The following is a 20133-nucleotide window of genomic DNA, read 5'->3' on the forward strand; positions in this document are numbered from 1 at the left end:
GTTCTTAATGCACGAAAATACTCTGTAGGCCGGTGGAAAACCTTGTAAAAATAAATTATGTTCTAGATAGGTCCATGGAGGACGCGTGTTTCAAGAAACCACGGCGAGGTACTACCTTTGCCGAGCATGATCCAAACGAGCGAATGAAGAAAGAATTTGGCGTGGCAGCTTTGTAGGAGCATTTATAATTTGCAGACGCCCGATCTTCCTGTAATTAAAAGAGACGTAAAATTAATGTTCCTCCTACACAGACTGCCTTAGACAGATTCGTATGAATAATCAGTTCGACTGCTTTGTTATAACCACCCATAGTGTTTTTGTTTATGCGTTATCACAACTACAGTTGTTGAAGCAGTACTGTAGTACGCTCCATTTGAACCTTTGAGGTTAATTTCTTTGACAAATTAATGTGCATGACGTGCAGTTACCCCTCTAGCCAGCTAGTTATGGAAAGTGGTCATTGGAGTTTTATTTTTATTTTTTTTTTTTTTTGCCACACTTCCTTTATTTCTTCTTCACTGTTTCTGTATAGATGTGATTGGCTGAAAGTAATTATCTTGGGAGTTAAAGCATGGGGCTACTGAATTAGCAAATCTTTGACGTACAAGAGTAAAGTTGGCAGTGGCTTGTTTGAGTTTCACCTGTTTCTGGAGGACGAGGCAGGAAACAGTCAATGAGCGGCGTATTCCTCGTTTCGTTTGAATAGGCGGTCGTTGGGGTAGCTTTCCGCCATGTTTAGCACTCTGCAGCGGAGTGACCTAGGGTGAGGATGGGTCCCAGAAGCAGTGGCAGAAATGGTGAGATAACCTGGTTGGAATGACTTAAATTGTGTTAGATGTTATGTGGACTGTTGCCTTTCAAGTACAACTTGGATAGCTTACATCGAGAGCTTCGACAGCTGTAATTATTTCGCGATACTCAATTAGCTGCGGTCGCGAGGTCTCACTTATAACATACGGCATTTGTCTTCAGTGTAGGATTGTAACTGTCCCCTCCCAGGGGACACCGCCTTATAGTGGGCACCTTCAGTGCCGGGCGGGAGGGTTTGCGTGCTTCGCTGAAGTCGAGAGCTGTGCCGGGGGTAGCATAGCTACTGGCAGGGTCACCCAAGCCGGATTGGTCTCGACAGAGGAGCCAGACAAAGTGTGCCCCACAACATAGGACAGGGAGGGCTCTAGAGGCGTAGTTAAGTCAGCTTCCCTAAACCTCATACAAATCCTAGTACTCCAGGTTGGGGTTGGGCATGGGGCTAATAACCCCACACTGTAAAAAAAAGATTATTACAGAAATTCAACAGAAGCCTCGGAAACTGGATGCAAAGCATGTATCATGACCCTGGCGAAGGAAACAGATAAAGGATCTGACAGTAGCATCGCGGAATCTGAGGACAATGCTTCAGCCTGGAGAAATGAAAGAAACAGCCAATGAAATTTTAAAATTCAAATATGATATCGTAGAGCTACAGGAAATAAGATGGCAAGGGAATGGGCCGACAGATAAACCTGACTACTCATTGGTATATAGTGGACCAGAAGAAAGAACAGGCCATCCTGGAACAGGGTTTATAATAACTAGGGAAGCTAGGAAAAGTCTTCTGGAATTTGAACCCGTAAATGAAAGGATGCGCAGACTCAGTCTAAGAGGGAAGTTTAGGAGTATACCAATAGTTAATGCACATGCACCGACAGAGGAAAAAGAGGATATAATTAAAGAACAGTTCTACAAAGAATTAGAATAGGTATGCTGCGCAGTACCTAAATGTGACCTGTTGCTAGTAATAGGAGATTTCAGTGCAAAAATAGGAATGAACACCCATATGGAGTTTCTGGAAAATACTCACTACTTGAGGAAAACAATGAGAATGGAGACTTACTATCCCAATTCTCAGCAAGGACTAATAATTAAAAGTACCTGATTTCCACACAAAAAGAGCCATCCGAGTACTTGGAAGTCTGCAGCCAATGGAGCAGACCATATTTTAGTGAATGCACGCCACTCTGACTCAGTTACGGATGTACAGAGCTGCAGAGGACCACACTGTGATTCAGACCACTTTGTGATAAATCAGTCTTGAGACAGAAACTGTCACTAACAAGTGGCAACAGAATAGGAAAGATGATGAAATGGAATACAGACAAACCTAATATCCCTGATGAAGTAAAAAAAATACCAAGTAACACTAAGCAAAAAAGTTGAGCAATGAAGAGACAGCAGTAGGAGTAGACAAAAGGTGGAACAGGATTGAAAAAGCCATTAAGGATGCTGCAGAGGAAATAACAGGCATAAGAAGGAATAGAAGAACCCAGGAATGGTTTGATGAAGACTGCAGGTCAGCAATAGAGGAAAAGAACAGGGCAAGAACAAAAGTGCTACACAGAGAAACCAGAAGAGAAGGAAGAGAGAGTGGAATAACAAGAAATTTCAAGAACTAGAAGAATTAAAGGAACAGAGTGAAATAAGAAAGTTCTATCATGCTACAGGCAAAATGAAGAACAGATTCCAACCAAAAACAATGGCCCGCTCCAGTGAAGATGGGAAAATAATAAGGGAGGAAGAACAGATAGTTGGAAGATGGGCAGAGTATTTCAAAGGTACACCAAGCACCAGCCTAGAAGATGAAGAGACAGCCACACAGGAGGAAAGAGTGGAGCTGGAAGTAAATGAAACCAAAGAGGCAAGAAAGTCAACACTATAAGAGCTCTCCTAGGCTGTGCACAGCTCAAAAGTCTTCCCTGGGGAAGACAGCGTAATTGCTGAATTAATAAAAACTGGTGGTGAGGCTGTAATAAAGGAGCTGCACACATTAATATCAGATATATGGGAAACAGAAACTATGCCAGGTATTTGGAAAATTGGAATAATAATCCCCATTTATAAGAAAGGGGATAGAACAGCATGTGAAAACTATTGGGATATAACACTCCTAAGCACAGTGTATAAGAACTTCACAAGTATATTAAACGAAAGGATACAGAAGTGTGCAGAAGGCATACTAGGGGAATATCTGTATGGCTTTAGACCGGACAGTGGAACAAGTGATCAACTATTTGTGATAAGACAAATGATGGAAAAGCCCTATGAATATGATATAGATCAGCATATCCTATTCATCGACTTCAAACAATCCTTTGATAGCACAAATCGGCAAGAACTATACAGAGTACTGAAAGAAGTTGGTATATGTGCTAAACTAATAAGACTAATCGGAATGACAATGAACAAGTGAACAAGGGATCAAATATTTGTGATAAGACAAATAACGGAAAAGTTCTATGAATATGATATAGATCAGCATACCCTATTCATCGACTTCAAACAAACCTTTGATAGCACAAATCGGCAAGAACTATACAGAGTACTGAAAGAAGTTGGTATATGTGCTAAACTAATAAGACTAATCGGAATGACAATGACAGAGACAAGAGCAAAAGTAAAGGTCCTTAGCAGGACAAATGAAAGCTTTGACTTTAATAAAGGTGTGAACAAGGTGATAGTCTCTCCACCGTCCTATTCAATATAGCCCTGCATGGTGTAGTAAATAAAATCAACAAAAGAGCACCATATTTATGAAAACTAGCCAGATATGTGCATGCGCTGATGACATTGCTATAGTAGGAAGAATTACCAGTACACTCCTAGAAACATACCGGGCAATGGAAACAGACGCCTTAAAAATTGGCCTCATAGCAAATGAAAACAAAACAAAATATATGGTAATGTCACAATCTGAGGACAGAAAAACCCCTAAAAACCTAAAAATCAATGGGAGATGCTTCACAGGTGTGTCCTCTTTTAACTACTTGGGAGCCCTAATAACAAATGATTACAGTATTGGAAAGGCTATAAGGGAAAGAATACAAGCAAGAAACAGAGCTTACTTTGCAAATATGCAACTTTTCAAAAATAGCCTTGTTACAAGAAAAACAAAAATGATAATATATCATTCCATAGTCCATCCACTTACCACACATGGGTCAGAGATACGGACGTTGACAGATCACAATTAAAAGGCACTAAGAACCGTTGAGCGGAAAATACTACGCAAAATCTATGGACCAATAAGGGAGGAAGAAAGCTGGAGAATACGCTACAATGCCGAATTACAAGAGTTAATACAAGGCAGGGACATAGTAAAATTCGTGAAATCACAGCGAATACGATGGCTAGTACACTTGGAGGGAATGGCAGAGGATAGAATTCCAAAGAAAATGATGAAGGGTGTGATCTGTTCAGCTAGGCTAAAAGGGAGACCTAGAAAAACATGGATCGACGAGGCAATAATGGATATCACCAGCATGGGAGTCGGGGGTGGAAAAGAGCAGCAAATAACTGAGAAGTGTGGAGGAAGATTGTTGAAGAAACCAAGGTTCAGCAAGGGCTGTAGCGCTACTGAAGAGAGAGATAGGACTTAACTTTGAAACGTCCCCTTAGAACAATTGTACATGAAACGTCCCCTTAGAACAAATTATACACGACTGTGCCTAAACTGACACACAATAATTTTTAGCGCAACGCAATCTGACTATCAAAGATCCCTGCAAAAGAATGGCCCTGAGTAACATTAAACTATACCTTTCAGAAATCACTTACCTCACAAAAATCTTCGTTACTGGAACTACTGCAATACAGCGAGCGCCACTACTGCCAGCTAAATAAAAGATTCAAACTACTGAAGGCACTAACTACTGATAGTCTTAGCAACTGAAAGATTCTAATAGAGAACAAACAATGTATTTACCTCAATATTCATAAGATATACAGCAGTTCATGACATTTTTCAAAACTCCGCCATCTCTCTCCCCACATCCACCACTGCTGGCGGCTCACCTCCAACTGCGCAACGCTACGCGCTGTTCACATCCAGCTGCCGCTGCCAAACACTACAATGGCAGACAACAATGCAAACTAGCACACAGACTGCACACAGCACAGCCAGTGATTATCATACAGAGCGCTACGTGGCGTTACCAATATAAAAACCTAAACAGCCTACTTACAACTTTTGGTATTTCAGTGTGCTTGATGGCATTTTCACTGTTCTGCTAAATTACGTATTTTCGTGTGTCGTTGGGTTACTGGTGGAGCCATGTGCTTTGCGCCAAATTATTTTAGGGGACGGGGTCTCACTCAGTGCTAAGGGACATGTCTTCTGATTATTAACATCGTAATCCTCAGGTAAAATTTTGCATCAAAATATAATAAAATTGTGTGTGGCTTGTGAGATGTGTCATAAGAAAATTGTGTCAAGTGTGTTGTTGCATGCGGTATTTTACAGAAGAGCTAATATGATGTTAAGTGATCATTACCTTCTGAATGATGCAGAAAAGCAACTTTGGTTGTGAAGGTAATGTTGAAATTTGCGAAAGGTAGGGCAGACTTTATTGTAACTCACACAGCCACTGCGACTCTTGTTGCACAGCCTGTCCCACGTCATCATTAGGCAGCAAAGCCTTAGCATTTGCATGCAGAGTGTGTAGTGTAGAGTTGTAAATGTGCTCAGGAGTTTGGCTCCTATACATCACTAATTAAGCTCACTCTTTCGGTACTAATAGTGTGGCAACCATTTTACTAACGTAGACCAATGTATTGTTGATGACATATTTTATGGTGTCATTATCAGTCTTTGTTTATTATGATTGCTATTCAATTTGATTTGTGAATATCCTTTTTAATATCTTGCTTACCGAACGTGATATTCGAATGATCATCTGACATTGAACTTTGATATAATAAAAACCTAATTTTGTTACTGAGCTGGATCACGTGTCGATTAGATAACATTTCCGTATGCGCCACCTTAAAATTATTCTGAAATTTGGTAAAAGGATAGAAAGAGGTAACAGTTTTTGGACATTAATTTTGCATAGTATTTGAGACATTGAGTAAAGCATATCATGGACGAATCATATGTGAACCTCCCTCTGTATCGGCTGTAGTGGAGCTTGGTGGTAGGCTAGCGTTATACGTTGTGTTGGAACAATCTGAGCACTGAAAGTGACGGTAACAAATCGGATAAAATACTCAAATCGGGCCTAAATAACTTGTAGAATAATGCCTAATGTCAGACCACGTGATTCCGTAGTAACATGTGTGAGCAAATAAGATAGGAGGAAGTTAAGGGTAGGTTATACCTGGCGAACGCTGCTCTGGGATGTTTCTAGAACTGTTGGGACTTATTAGAGCAGGCAGATCTTATTCTCTTTCACTATGCATACTGTGCATTTATTAACTTCTTGGCAGTTTAAAACTGTGTGCCGGACCGAGACTCGAACTCGGGACATTTGCCTTTCGCGGGCAAGTGCTCTACCGTCTGAGCTACCCAAGCAGGAAGTTTCATATTAGTGCACACTCCGCTGCGGAGTGAAAATCTCAATTTGGAAACATCCCTCAGACTGTGGCTAAGCCATGTCTCCGCTATATCCTTTCTTTCAGGAGTGCTATTTCTGCTAAGTTCGCAGGAGAGCTTCTATGAACTTGGAAGGTAGGAGACGGGATACCGGCGGAAGTAAAGGAGGGGGCGTGAGTTGTGCTTGGGTTGCTCAGATTGTAGAGCACTTGTCCATCAAAGGCAAAGGTACCGAGTTCGAGTCTCGGTCCGGCACATAGTTTTAATCTGCCAAGAAGTTTCATATCAGTGCACACTCCGCTGCAGAGTGAAAATCTCATTCTGTGCATTTAGTAATTTGTAGGAGAAATTTTTCCCTTTGCTAAGCAACACCTATGAATTAGTACATGGTATTGTTTCAACTACTGACGGCCTTGGGAGAGCCAGTCCTGACAAAACTCTACCATCTGGTGAGCAAGATGTACGAGACAGGCGAAATACCCTCATACTTCAAGAAGAATATAATAATTCCAATCCCAAAGAAAGCAGGTGTTGACAGATGTGGAAATTACCGAACTATCAGTTCAATAAGTCACAGCTGCAAAATACTAACACGAATTATTTACAGACGAATGGAAAAACTGGTAGAAGCCGACCTTGGGGAAGATCAGTTTGGATTCCGTAGAAATGTTGGAACACGAGAGGCAATACTGACCTTACGACTTTTCTTAGAAGAAAGATTAAGGAAAGGCAAATCTACGTTTCTAGCATTTGTAGTCTTAGTGAAAGCTTTTGACAATGTTGACTGGAATAATCTGTTTCAAATTCTAAAGGGGGCAGAGGTAAAATACAGGGAGCGAAAGGCTATTTACAATTTGTACAGAAACCAGATGGCAGTTATAAGAGTCGAGGGGCATGAAAGGGAAGCTGTGGTGGGGAAGAGTGTGAGACAGGGTTGTAGCCTCTCCCCAATGTTATTCAATCTGTATATTGAGCAAGCAGTAAAGGAAACAAAAGAAAAATTTGGATTAGGTATTAAAATCCAGGGAGAAGAAATAAAAACTTTGAGGTTCGCCGATGTCTTTGTAATTCTGTCAGAGACGGCAAAGGACTTGGAAGAGCAGTTGAACGGAATGGACAGTGTCTTGAAAGGAGGGTATAAGATGAACATCAACAAAAGCAAAACAAGGATAATGGAATGTAGTCGAATTAAGTCGGGTGATGCTGAGGGAATTAGATTAGGAAATGAGACACTTAAAGTAGTAAAGGTGTTTTGCTATCAGGGGAGCAAAATAACAGATGATGGTCGAAGTAGAGAGGGTATAAAATGTAGACTGGCAATGGCAAGGAAAGCGTTTCTGAAGAAGAGAAATTTGTTAACATCAAGTACAGATTTAAGTGTCAGGAAGTCGTTTCTGAAAGCATTTGTATGAAGTGTAACCATGTATGGAAGTGAAAGATGGACAATAAATAGTTTGGACAAGAAGAGAATAGAAGCTTTTGGAATGTGGTGCTACAGAAGAATGTTGAAGATTAGGTGGGTAGATCACGTAATTAATGATGAGGTATTGAATAGGACTGGGGAGAAGAGAAATATGTGGCACAACTTGACCAGAAGAAGGGATCGGTTGGTAGGACATGTCCAGAGGCATCAAGGGATCACAAATTTATCATTGGAGGGCAGCGTGGAGGGTAAAAATCGTAGAGGGAGACCAAGAGATGAATACACTAAGCAGATTCAGAAGGATGTAGGTTGCAGTAGGTACTGGGAGATGAAGGAGCTTGCACAGGATAGATTAGCATGGAGAACTGCATCAAACCAGTCTCAGGACTGAAGACCACAACAACAACAACATTGTTCCTTATGCTCATGTTGCAATAGTACAAATTGTGTATCCTGTGAAATGTTGTGCCATTGCATGTGTAAGTAAGCTGTTTAGGTTTTTATGTTGATAACGTCATGTAGCACTCTGTATGAAAATCACTGACTGTGCTGTGTGCAGTCTGTGGCTGGTTTGCATTGTTGGAATATTTGCTATTGTAGCGTTGGGCAGTTGAATGTGAACAGAGCGTAGCGTTGCACAGTTGGAGGTGAGCCGCCAGCAGTGGTGGATGTGGGGAGAGAGATGGCGGAGTTTTGAGAGCGGATGTTCTGGACGTGTGTCCATCAGAAAAAGGAAATTTGTAAGACTGGATACCATGAATATACAGGGTGAGTCACCTAACATTACCGCTGGATATATTTCGTAAACGACATCAAATACTGACGAATCGATTCCACAGACCGAACGTGAGGAGAGGGGCTAGTGTAATTGGTTAATACAAACCATAATAAATGGACGGAAGTATGTTTTTTAACACAAACCTACGTTTTTTAAATGGAACCCCGTTAGTTTTGTTAGCACATCTGAACATATAAACAAATACGTAATCAGTGCCGTTTGTTGCATTGTAAAATGTTAATTACATCCGGAGATATTGTAACCTAAAGTTGACGCTTGAGTACCACTCCTCCGCTGTTCGATCGTGTGTATCGGAGAGCACCGAATTACGTAGGGATCCTAAGGGAACGGTGATGGACCTTAGGTACAGAAGAGTCTGGAACAGCACATTACGTCCACATGCTAACAGCTTTTTATTGGTCTTTTTCACTGACGCACATGTACATTACCATGAGGGGTGGGGTACACGTTAGACGGGCGTTTCATAGGACGTGGAGGACGTATAAATTGGCCAGCCCGTTCTCCTGATCTTACACCTCTGGACTTCTTTCTGTGGGGTACGTTAAAGGAGAATGTCTACCGTGATGTGCCTACAACCCCAGAGGATATGAAACAACGTATTGTGGCAGCCTGCGGCGACATTACACCACATGTACTGCGGCGTCTACGACATTCATTACGCCAGAGATTGTAATTGTGTGCAGCAAATGATGGCCGCCACATTGAACATCTATTGGCCTGACATTTCGGGACACACTCTATTCCACTCCGTAATTGAAAACGGAAACCACGTGTGTACGTGTACCTCACCCCTCATGGTAATGTACATGTGCGTCAGTGAAAAAGACCAATAAAAAGGTGTTAGCATGTGGACGTAATGCACTGTTCCAGTCTCTTCTGTACCTAAGGTCCATCACAGTTCCCTTTGGGTCCCTATGTAATTCGGTGTTCTCCGATACACACGATCGAACAGCGGAGGAGTGGTACTCAAGCGTCAACTTTAGGTTACAATATCTCCGGATGTAATTAACATTTTACAATGCAACAAACGGCACTGATTACGTATTTGTTTATATGTTCCGATGTGCTAACAAAACTAACGGGGTTCCATTTAAAAAAACAACCGCAATGAACGACAAAATTTTAGTAATAGCAACAAATGTAATCGACGACAACGGTACCGTGGTCGTAGCAGCGGCGGCAATAGGCCGAACCATCAAGGATGGCAATTCCACAATCGAAATCAGCAGCCACGAGAAAACGGAAATCACGTACAATTTAACGGACAGAGGATGGAGGACCACCGTCAAAGAAATAACGGAGAGTAAATGCAAATTATAGAGGCGTGGCAGGAGGAGGGTAAGCTGGGAGGTGATGACCCAGTAGAAGCAATCTACTGCATGTATATAGAACAAGAGGACGTCAGAGAAAGTTTCTTAGAGCAAAGTATTGTTGTTCCTGGTATTAAGTGCCCCATTATCTCTATTAAAGCGTGTAACATTGTAATTCCATGTCTGCTTGACTCAGGCAGCCAAACACCAGTCATAAGAGAAGACATTTTTGAGAACTGCCGCAGGGTTTGAGATTGGTCCATAGAAGTGCAGTAAGGATAGAAATTGGCCTATTTTGCTTTTGCAACAAACGAGGATTCATAAGGCTATACCAAATAAAAGCTTAGAGGCGATGTGCCAAACAGAACTTGAATTCCGTTGCCAGTCTCATGTATTTTTCTGTGTTTATAATTCTGAAATTACTTACAGTGGGAGCTGTGCTAGGGGTAGATTTTCTGTATAAATACTATGCTGTATTGGACTCTCCTAACTCGTGTACGAGAATGATCAAAGACGGAAAGGAAGTGTAACTGCAGTTCGAGGAAGAAGTGAATGTAAGTCGATTAGCCAACCCCTTAGTATGCTTATGGAGGAAGATGACGATGACGTAAGTTGCTGGTGTAGGTTAGGCAAGGTAGAGGAAGACCGTCACAGGGTACAGAGTGTAGACGAAGTCATAGAGGAGAAGACAGAGCACATAATGGATTCAGAGCATAAGGAGGAATTGCGCCAGGTACTCGTCAAGAGAAAGGGAGCATTTTCGGAGGTGCCAGGTCCGATCAAGAACTTGCAATACAGATTTAAGGTCATGCCATATCAGACATTTTCGGCGCATACTTACCCGATACCTGTTGCATATAAAGACAGTCAGGAAAGAATTAGGAAAAATTACAGATTTAGGGATTGTTGGATCTGTGGTCAGCTCGTATAACAGCTCGATACGTACTGTGGGAAAAAAGGGACTCAATAAGACTCGTACTAGACTCCCGCAAAATTAATGAAATCATAGAACCAGAGACGGAGAGGCCAGAGACACTAGAAGAGATCCTGCAGAGATTCCATGGCGTTAAAGTCCTCACACCCATCGATTTAAAATGCAGTTACTGGCAAATAGAGCTTGCAGAGTCATGTAGGAAGTACACAGCCTTCCTATGCTTCGGAAGATGCTACCAGTAACAAAGATTACCTTTCGGGTTAAATGTATCAACTGCAGCGTTTATTCGAGCCGTAGATGCAGTGCTACCCGAAGGGTTACGCAGTAGAATTACCTGCTATATCGATGACGTGCTGGTAGCAGAACAATCGTAAAGCGAACGCAACAAGGGGGTTCATGGCTTATTAGAAACCTTTGAGTAGAGGAATGTGAGTGTGAACATGTGAAAGTCCGAGTTTGGTAAGAAACAGCTGCATTTCCTAGGACACCTAATTTCGGCGGAAGGAATACTTCAGGATCAGGAGAAGTTGAGAGCCATTCGTGAGTTTCCCGTACTTCACACTAAGAGAGGGTTCAGATCGTTCTTAGGATTTGTAATTCTTTCCAAAAGTTTCATTTGTCTGAAACTGCCACACTGCGGTTATATCAACTAACGGGGAAAGGAACCCAGTGGGAACGGGGCGAAAGTGAACAGCAGGAATCTGATGCACTAAAAGGAGCCCTATTATGCGCATTGTTGCTTGGACATCCGCATATGAATAAGGAATTCTGCATGTCCTGTGATAGCTCCCCGAATGCAATCGGGGTAGCGTTATTCCAGGGAAAGGAGGAAAACGTTAGGATATTCCACAAGCCGATAGCATTTGCGAGCCGCGTACTGAACAAAGCTGAGCGTAATTATACGGTAACAGAGATCGAAGCGCTCGCGGTAGTGTGGGGTTTTCAAAAATTCTGCTACTATCTTCTCAGATGTACCACTAAAGTTTACAGTGGCAATAGCGCACTGCAGTTCTTGCTCACAGCCAGGCTTACCCATAGACGTTTTATGAGGTGGGTGCTCTACCTTCAAGAGTTTACATTCAGTATCACGAACATCCCAGGGAACCAAAACATAATAGCTGAAGCATTATCCTGCAGTCCTGTGGGATTGGTCCGTGGGAGTGAAGTCGAAATCGAAGAGAACAGGTATGACATAATGTGTCTCAGGAATGTGCCCTTCGATAATTATGTTAGGACAAGACTCACCAACATCAGTAGAGAGCAATAAAAGGATGAGAATTCCAAAATAATAAGGGAAAGACTCCACAATATAGACGAGGTACAGTTGAGAAAGTATTACGTCATGAAAAATGAGGTGCTGTTCTATACACAACACGAGCACAATGACCGTTAGCTCTCGTCCATCCGTGACGAAGTGGTGAATAAACTTGTGTGGTACACAGACCTATCTTATGGTCACCTATGGGCAAGGAAATGCTGTATGAAGCTGAAAGAGATGACGTACTTCATCAGCACGGATCGGAGAGTGTGCAGAGTTCTGGGCCCCTGTAGGATTTGTCAGCGTGCGAAACACGCTACAACAAGTACTCTAGAGCCTGTGTTTCAGATAGTGCCCAAAAGGCTAAAAGAAATCGGGGCCACGGATATCTTAGGTCCATTGCCAAAATCTGTGAACGGATATAGGTGTGTGACCGTGGCCACTGAGTTGGTTTCATAGTACGTTACCTTCACGCCCTTGAAGAGAGCCTCAGGCAAGTCTGTTGCGCCGACTTTTCTTCGGCACTTTATACGAGATGTTGGAAGAGTCGAAAAGATTATCTCAGATAACGGTCCTCAATATCGTTCGAAAGAGTGGGCAACCTCTCTAAAGGGGAGGAGGATTGAGCCAGTTTTTGTCTCACTCTGGCATCCACACTCAAGTCCGGCAGAGAGAGTCATTAACGAACTGGTAAAATTCTGCCACGTATATTGTCACAGCCAACACCGTAAATGGAACCTGTATCTTAAGTGACTTTCAGCAAATTATGAACGATATGCCCCATGGCACTAAAGGCTTCAGCCCTACAGTCGTGCTGAAGAACCGTTCCCCGATGAATAGAATAACTGAATTGATTTTCCGACGACTAAGAGAGCAAGGATTGGGGAAGTAATCAAGCTAGCAATAGACAGGATAAAAAGGGAGGCGTTACGTAGGCAGCGCAACCAAAAAGGTCAGATTCGTAATTTGCATCTGAAAGCGGGCGATAAAGTCCTTATCAAAGCCCACTGACTATACAAAGGTAGCAGATATGTATGAAAGAAATTTTACATTTATTAAGGACAGTACAGGGTCAAACGCATCGATCATCCGAACGACCTGGTCCCCCAAGTCAAAACGAGTTCACCACGTGTTGGGGAAGGAGTAAACGGTTATAGCAGAAGCTAAGAGATAGGGTCAATTTATGGCTTCGTGCCCACATTGTATGAAGTTTATTAACGATGGCACATGGCCTAAGTAATGTAAGTTAACTGTATACATGGTGTCGCCGCGCGGCCGACGTACAGCGCCTGGTAAACAACAGCCAACTCGTCATTCGACGGTGACCACCAATCACAGCACATGACACAGGATCCAACATATAACAGAGGTTACGTTCTCCCTCCACCACAGTGACCTATTAAAATAAAGTTCCCTCTCGTTCTTCCTTAAGCGACCAATGAAACGAAATATCTTTTAAAATGATGACGTAATGGCATGCGCAGTGAACAGTAACAACAAACTATAACTTACACTGCATAGCTACTAGAACGCACCAGTAGACCCAGAAGAAGGCCGCTGCAACCGTGGCCGAAACTTTGGTTTTTCTCCAACAGCAGAATTTTATACAGTATGACGCGCGATACCATACCCAGAGAACTCTTATGTCGACTGACTATGGCCGTGGAAGCCTGCGCAATTACACTTCTGGTGTTACTATTATGAAGAAGAATACAAGCTGGACTGCGAGGGTTTAGCATCCACATGCAGTAACGAGTGTGAAAACGCAGAGTATAAAAAGTTGCAATGTAAATTGTGAAGGTGTGTGTAAGTAGAACATCGTGTACAGGCAGGGCTGTGACCAGCCATGTTCCACCACAGGCAACACGTGAGTGTGCGTTACATCATGTTTCCAGTTCGTCACTGGAAGAAGCCGATGAAAGCCTAGGTGAGCCGTTGAATAGAAGCGAGATCGTGGCTATGGGAAAGAAGCCGAAAGCTAGACAGATAGATTTTAGTGTATAGGTTACCCCTGACCAACTCCGCAATCTGTTGAGCTTTCGGCACGAAAACGAAACAGTAGCGGATCGAGAAAACATTTTGTATTCCGAGATATACGCTTAAAACACATGTGGTTGGCAATTACACTGAGTTATATGCATGCACAATAAATTGCAATGAAACCACAGTCGATTTTGCTTATCGATCCATTATGTCCGAATACAGAACTGAAGCCGTTGGGTAACTACAGTATGCTTCAGTGACATCGAAAAAGTTCAAAGGACAGGTCGTTTTGTATCATCGCGAAATAGGGGGCATAGTGCCACAGACATCATATCTGAACTGGAGTGGCAATCATTAAAACAAAGACATTTTTCGATGCGACGGGATCTTCTCATGCCCGCAGCTCGTGGTCGTCCGGTACCGTTCTCGCTTCCCGCGCACGGGTTCCCGGGTTCCCGGGTTCGATTCCCGGCGGGGTCAGGGATTTTCTCTGCCTCGTGATGACTGGGTGTTGTGTGATGTCCTAAGGTTAGTTAGATTTAAGTAGTTCTAAGTTCTAGGGGACTGATGACCATAGATGTTAAGTCCCATAGTGCTCAGAGCCATTTTTTTTATCTTCTCATGAAATTTCAGTTATCCGTTTTCTCCTCCGATATGTAAAAACATTCCGATGGCACACATCCTCATAGGGAGAAATGATCATCACAATAAAATAACAGAAATCAGGGCTCGCAAGGAAAAATTTAAGTGCTCGTTTTTCCCGCGCGCCGTTCCAGAGTGGAACAGTAGACAGACAGCTTGAAAGTGGTTCCTTGAAACCTCTGCCAGGCACTTTATTGTGGACAGCAGAGTAATCACGCAGATGTAGATCCTCGTGACTGCTGTAGGAAAGACAGGCTGACGGTCGAAAAATCTCGAATTTGTCTTCATTATGAAATTCGAATGTATATACATTGAAGAATTATTCCCCACAATATTATGCTAGAACTCTGAAAAGGAACGATTCTGTGAGCGTGTGAATCCGAGTGTGCACTGCACGCCTCGGCGTTTGAGAACCGCTTTCCACAAGTCGTTATCGATGCCTTCACCCCCATTTTTACCGATTTGAGTAAACCTGATTTGCCGGAGCGTTCTTTGGACGGTTTTATTCAAAATGTGAACGAACGTTTTAATAGTTGCATTCCGAGATATGCTCCAGAAATAACATCCAGGCGAAGCGAAATTGTCAACTTTGCTTCAAACCACCACCATCAGTACCTGAATTTTGACAGCTGTCATCCCTTTCAGACCAAAAAAATCCCTCCCATGTAGGCTGGCTACCCGAGGATGGCATGTGGGTAGAGAGATGAAAACTGTCTGGTGGAGTGTGCAGGGACTAAACTTCTAACAGGTGCAGCATCAGGAGACTGTGGACCAGGGAGGTGGGAAAAAAAGGAATAAAAAAGGAGAGGAGCAGAAAAAAACGGGCAGATGCGTTGGGAGAGGGCTGCAAATAAACTGGGTGGGAGACAAAAATGCGGAGGAGATGAGAGGACAGAGGAAACTGGTGGAGGATGTGGAAACAATATGTTACCAAAGGTTGAGGCCAGGATGATTACAGGACTGTAGAATGTGTTGTAAAAATAACTCCCATCTGTGCAGCTCAGGAAAGCTGGTAGTGGAGGGAAAAATCCAGATGGCTCAGGTAGTGAAGCAGCCACTGAAATCAAGTGTGTTACGTTCAGCTGCATGTTGTGCCACAGGATGGTCTACTTGGCCTCTGTTTGACAGTGGCCATTCATCCTGAAGGACAGCTGGTTGGTAGTAATACAAATATAAAAAGCTGTGCAGTGATTGCAGCAGAGTTGGTAAATGACATGGATGTTTTCACAGGCGACCCAGCCCCTGATGGGGTAGGATAAACCTGTGACAAGTCTGGAATAGGAAGTGCTGGTGGGGGATTGGGCAAGTTTAGCACCTAGTAACTTCACAGGGATGTGACCTCTTGTGGCAAGGGCCTGGCATTTGGAGTGGCACAGGGATGGGCTGGGATTTTGAGGTTGGGTGGGCGACAGAACACGTTTTAGGAGGAGTGGGAAGTATTGCATGTAGGATATCCCTCATTTCTGGACACAGAAGGATATGGTTCAGTTGTTCCAGTTCAGGATGGTACTGGATGACAAAGTGGACACTCCTTTGTGGCTGGTTTTTGGGGGGTGTTGGGAGGATTGGGGTTATGAGGAGAAATCACATGCATGAGAGATCTGTTTGTGGACTATGTCTGGAGATAGCGCCTGCCTGTGAAGGCCTTAACGAGCATCCACATACCGAGCAAGGGAGGTTTTGTCACTGCAGATATGCTATTCTCAGGTAGCCAGGCTATATGTGAGGGGTTCTTTGGTGTGAAAGGGATGACAGCCGTCAAAATGCAGGTACTGTTGTTAGTTGCTGGGTTTATTGTGGACAGAGGTACAGATGGAGCATCATAGAAGGGGAGGTCACCATCTTGGAAGTTGGCACACTGGGTTGAGGAAGACCACATGAAGTGGTTGTGAAAGAAGGTGTTGAGGTTGTGAAGGAACGAAGATGGGGTGTCTTGGTACTAAATCATGAAGATATCATCAATGAACCAGAATGAGACTAGAGGTTCAGTGTTTTGAGAAGCTAGGAAGATCTCCTCTAGATGCCCCATAAAAAGGTGGGCATAGGAGCGTGCCATGCAGATGCCCATAGCTGTACTGCTGATTTGTTCATGTACCTCCCCTTCAAATGGGAAGTATTTGTGTTTTAGGATATAGTTAGTAAGGTGTGTGAGGAATGAGGTAGGGGGCTTGGGAAATATAGCATTCAACAGTGGTAAGACCATGGGTATGAGGGATGTTGGTTGATAGGGAGGTGGCATCAACAGTGATGAGTAGGTATTCAGGAGGTAAAGAGGTGGGGATAGAGGAGACTCAGGGAAGGAAGTGGTCTTGACTTGTGAGGCTACATTACGGGCAATTGGTGGGAGATGTTGATGAATGAGTGCCAAATAATGCAATGTCAGAGCTGTCACTGGAAGGCACATTGAATCGGCAGGAGTCTCAACAATCTAAAACCCCATTGTAACTGAGGGGATGAATCCATAAATAGTATGAATCAGACTGTTGTTGAGATAAGAGTTCATTACAATGTTACACTTGATAAGGATTGTACTGATGGGAAATATGTCCACAGCCTGATCTGACTTGTAAAATTTACTACGTTCCTTCTTCAAACGTGCCCTTTCGTGAAACCCAGTAGGCGCCCTATTGAACCTTTCTGGTTAAAGTCAATCGTTGCATTTACAGTCCTTATTTCAGATTTAAGTGTATTGATGTCTGCACATAGCTAAATACCTTTTCCAGACTGTTTTAAGACTTCATTTAAATCGTCGATATCGTATGCACCTGGTTCTATTTACACGATATCTTTTTTACAATTAATATCCAGGTGCAGTTTGTTGTTATTCTCGGCGATATTTGGGATGCTGTTGTACCTCCAGTCCATTCAGTGCAATACTACACTCACCAATACTCAAATCAATTGGTGGGAAGCAATTTGCACGCAATACAGATGATCGTTCTTTTAACATCAAAGTTTACGACATTGCATCTAAAGTTTAACTGATGAAGGAATGGTTAAAGCTCCTCCTTATATAGTCTCCTTCTCCTTCTTTGTAAACGTCAAAAGAAACATGATACATAGTTGTACACAGTGCTGTGTATTAATGTCCTGATAGCGCCGGAAATTGTAGGACACACGTCTTCTGTGAGTGACGTGTCGTGGTAACTCTCCTGGCAGTTACTGCCGATGCAATATACCTTCCAGTGACAGCTCAGGTATTGGATTATTTGACGCTGTGTATTGTGCACCAGGTTAAACACCTTGTGGACTTTCGTGGTGAGGAAATCATTGTACGATTACATCCAACGCAAGATGGGCATACAGTGGTCGCAATCTACAGAATGTCACCAAACTGCTAAGTGATAACACGTGCGAACCATGAGTTTCTTAAGTCAGTTGGCTTGAAACCTCGCAATGACGCCCTCACTCAATATAATCAATCCAGCAGAGAATGATGAGAGATTTATACCTCAAGAATACTTCTCGCATAAACCTTACACTTCAATCACATTTAATAAGAATGACGTTCCTGTTCCACGTGATACTCTATGAACTCAGTGGGTCTGAGATCGACTGTACACGCAGTGTCGGCATAGCATCAACTCTGGATCACGTGCAGATTTGAATAGTTTAGAAACTGCGGGATGATTCATAGATGATAAATAGGACAGAGCAGTTGCAGAGTATAAGCGATTTGCTGCATGCATACCTCTAAAAATGCTTATGGGGTACTTTGGGGACATGAGGCATATTATTATGAACGCTAAACAGGAACTCATTGTGGTGCGAAGTGCGACAGATAATAAATCATACATTCAAGGAGCTCAAGAGGAGAAAATGATCACAATCAGAAAGATAATATGGAAAATGGCTCACATCAGTGTATCAGACGAGGAACATTTGAGGCTTTTAAAAGTCCTGAATTCTGGTACATTTCTGTCACTGACATTCCGCTCATGGAAATTTTTCGAGTACCCAGTGTTACCGACTGCGAGCAGTAAAACAAGGGCCATTAAAACCGGTGGGGTCAGGGATTTTCTCTGCCTCGTGATGACTGGGTGTTGTGTGCTGTCCTTAGGTTAGTTAGGTTTAAGTACTTCTAAGTTCTAGGGGACTGATGACGATAGATGTTAAGTCCCATAGTGCTCAGAGCCATTTGAACCATTTTAAAACCTCTTCGCAGCTAGAGACAACTCAATACATCATACTTGCGTTTCAGATTGATAGACGAGGGAATATAGCAAATGATTCCACCGTGTCCGACAAATGCAAGTTAACTAATGCCAAAGTCTACCTGAATTAATATTTCTACCCATATGACATATATGCAAGGTTTCTCGCTTCTTACTATGAAAGTGCCGAAGAAGAAGGAGGAGGTTGACTACTCAGCCCATGGAAGTTCAAAGAGCTATCACGGATCATCGTAACAGACTGCTCGAAACAGAACAAAATAATTAAGTCTGGACTGATAGACATGCGAAATGAATTTGAATCTTTGACAAATTCCACAGAACACACTGCCGTGTATGCTCTAGTTCTACATGACCGTGTGATCTACTACTGCCCACTCGCCAGTGCTGTGAAACAAGCTGCGCAAATGAACAGGTGCTGCACCATACCTAGAGCATTTTACAGTGACCTCTCAAGGTGTGAACATCATTGCGGATGCTCAGGGTGTGTATGATGGTGGACGTAGACAGTTAATATTTAAATATGTTGCGCTTTTAGCACACACAGAAGATGCAGGAATAATAAACACATTCTCAGTAAACATTGCATCACTTAGGTCTGTCAAGTGTGTGAAGTGTGCTAAGACACGGAAGAGTGCAAAGTGGTTAACACATTTCTACCATAGAATTGACTGGGATGATCATGGAATACCCTGTAAAGAAATGGTGACATCGCTTAAATTATTCGACCACACGGATACCATCATATACGTGATGGGGAAGGAGAAGGGCTCATGGATGCATCGAATCTTTAAGTTTGCTGCTACTCAAGACCTTGAATTCTACAGGTGTCCTTCTCTCCATCGACTCAAGAAGAAGAACAAGAAGATGTGTGGAAATATTGTTGATGTGGCTATTTATGAAAATGTAAAATTACTTCCAAGTTGGATTACAAATAAATGATTTTTTACCTCACAACCTCTGTGTTCTTGTTTTCAACCCTGTTCCCACTTTCACAGTGTACATTTTTAACCACATGCTATGTCTGTGGTTTCCTTCAAGCACAGAAGATATAATTTTAGAAATGTGATGGTACGCATTTCTCGTCCTTGCAGGAGGCATCACAACATTTCACGAAGCAACGCCAGTCAACTGCTGTTTGTGTATGACAAATCGGTTGGAAACTTTCCTCATGTCAGCACGTTGTAGGTGTCGCCACCGGCGCCAACCTTGTGTGAATGCTCTGAAAGTTAATCATTTGCTTATCACAGCATCTTCTCCCTGTCG

The sequence above is a fragment of the Schistocerca piceifrons genome, unplaced genomic scaffold, assembly GCF_021461385.2.
Source record: "Schistocerca piceifrons isolate TAMUIC-IGC-003096 unplaced genomic scaffold, iqSchPice1.1 HiC_scaffold_1872, whole genome shotgun sequence".
NCBI lineage: Eukaryota > Metazoa > Arthropoda > Insecta > Orthoptera > Acrididae > Schistocerca > Schistocerca piceifrons.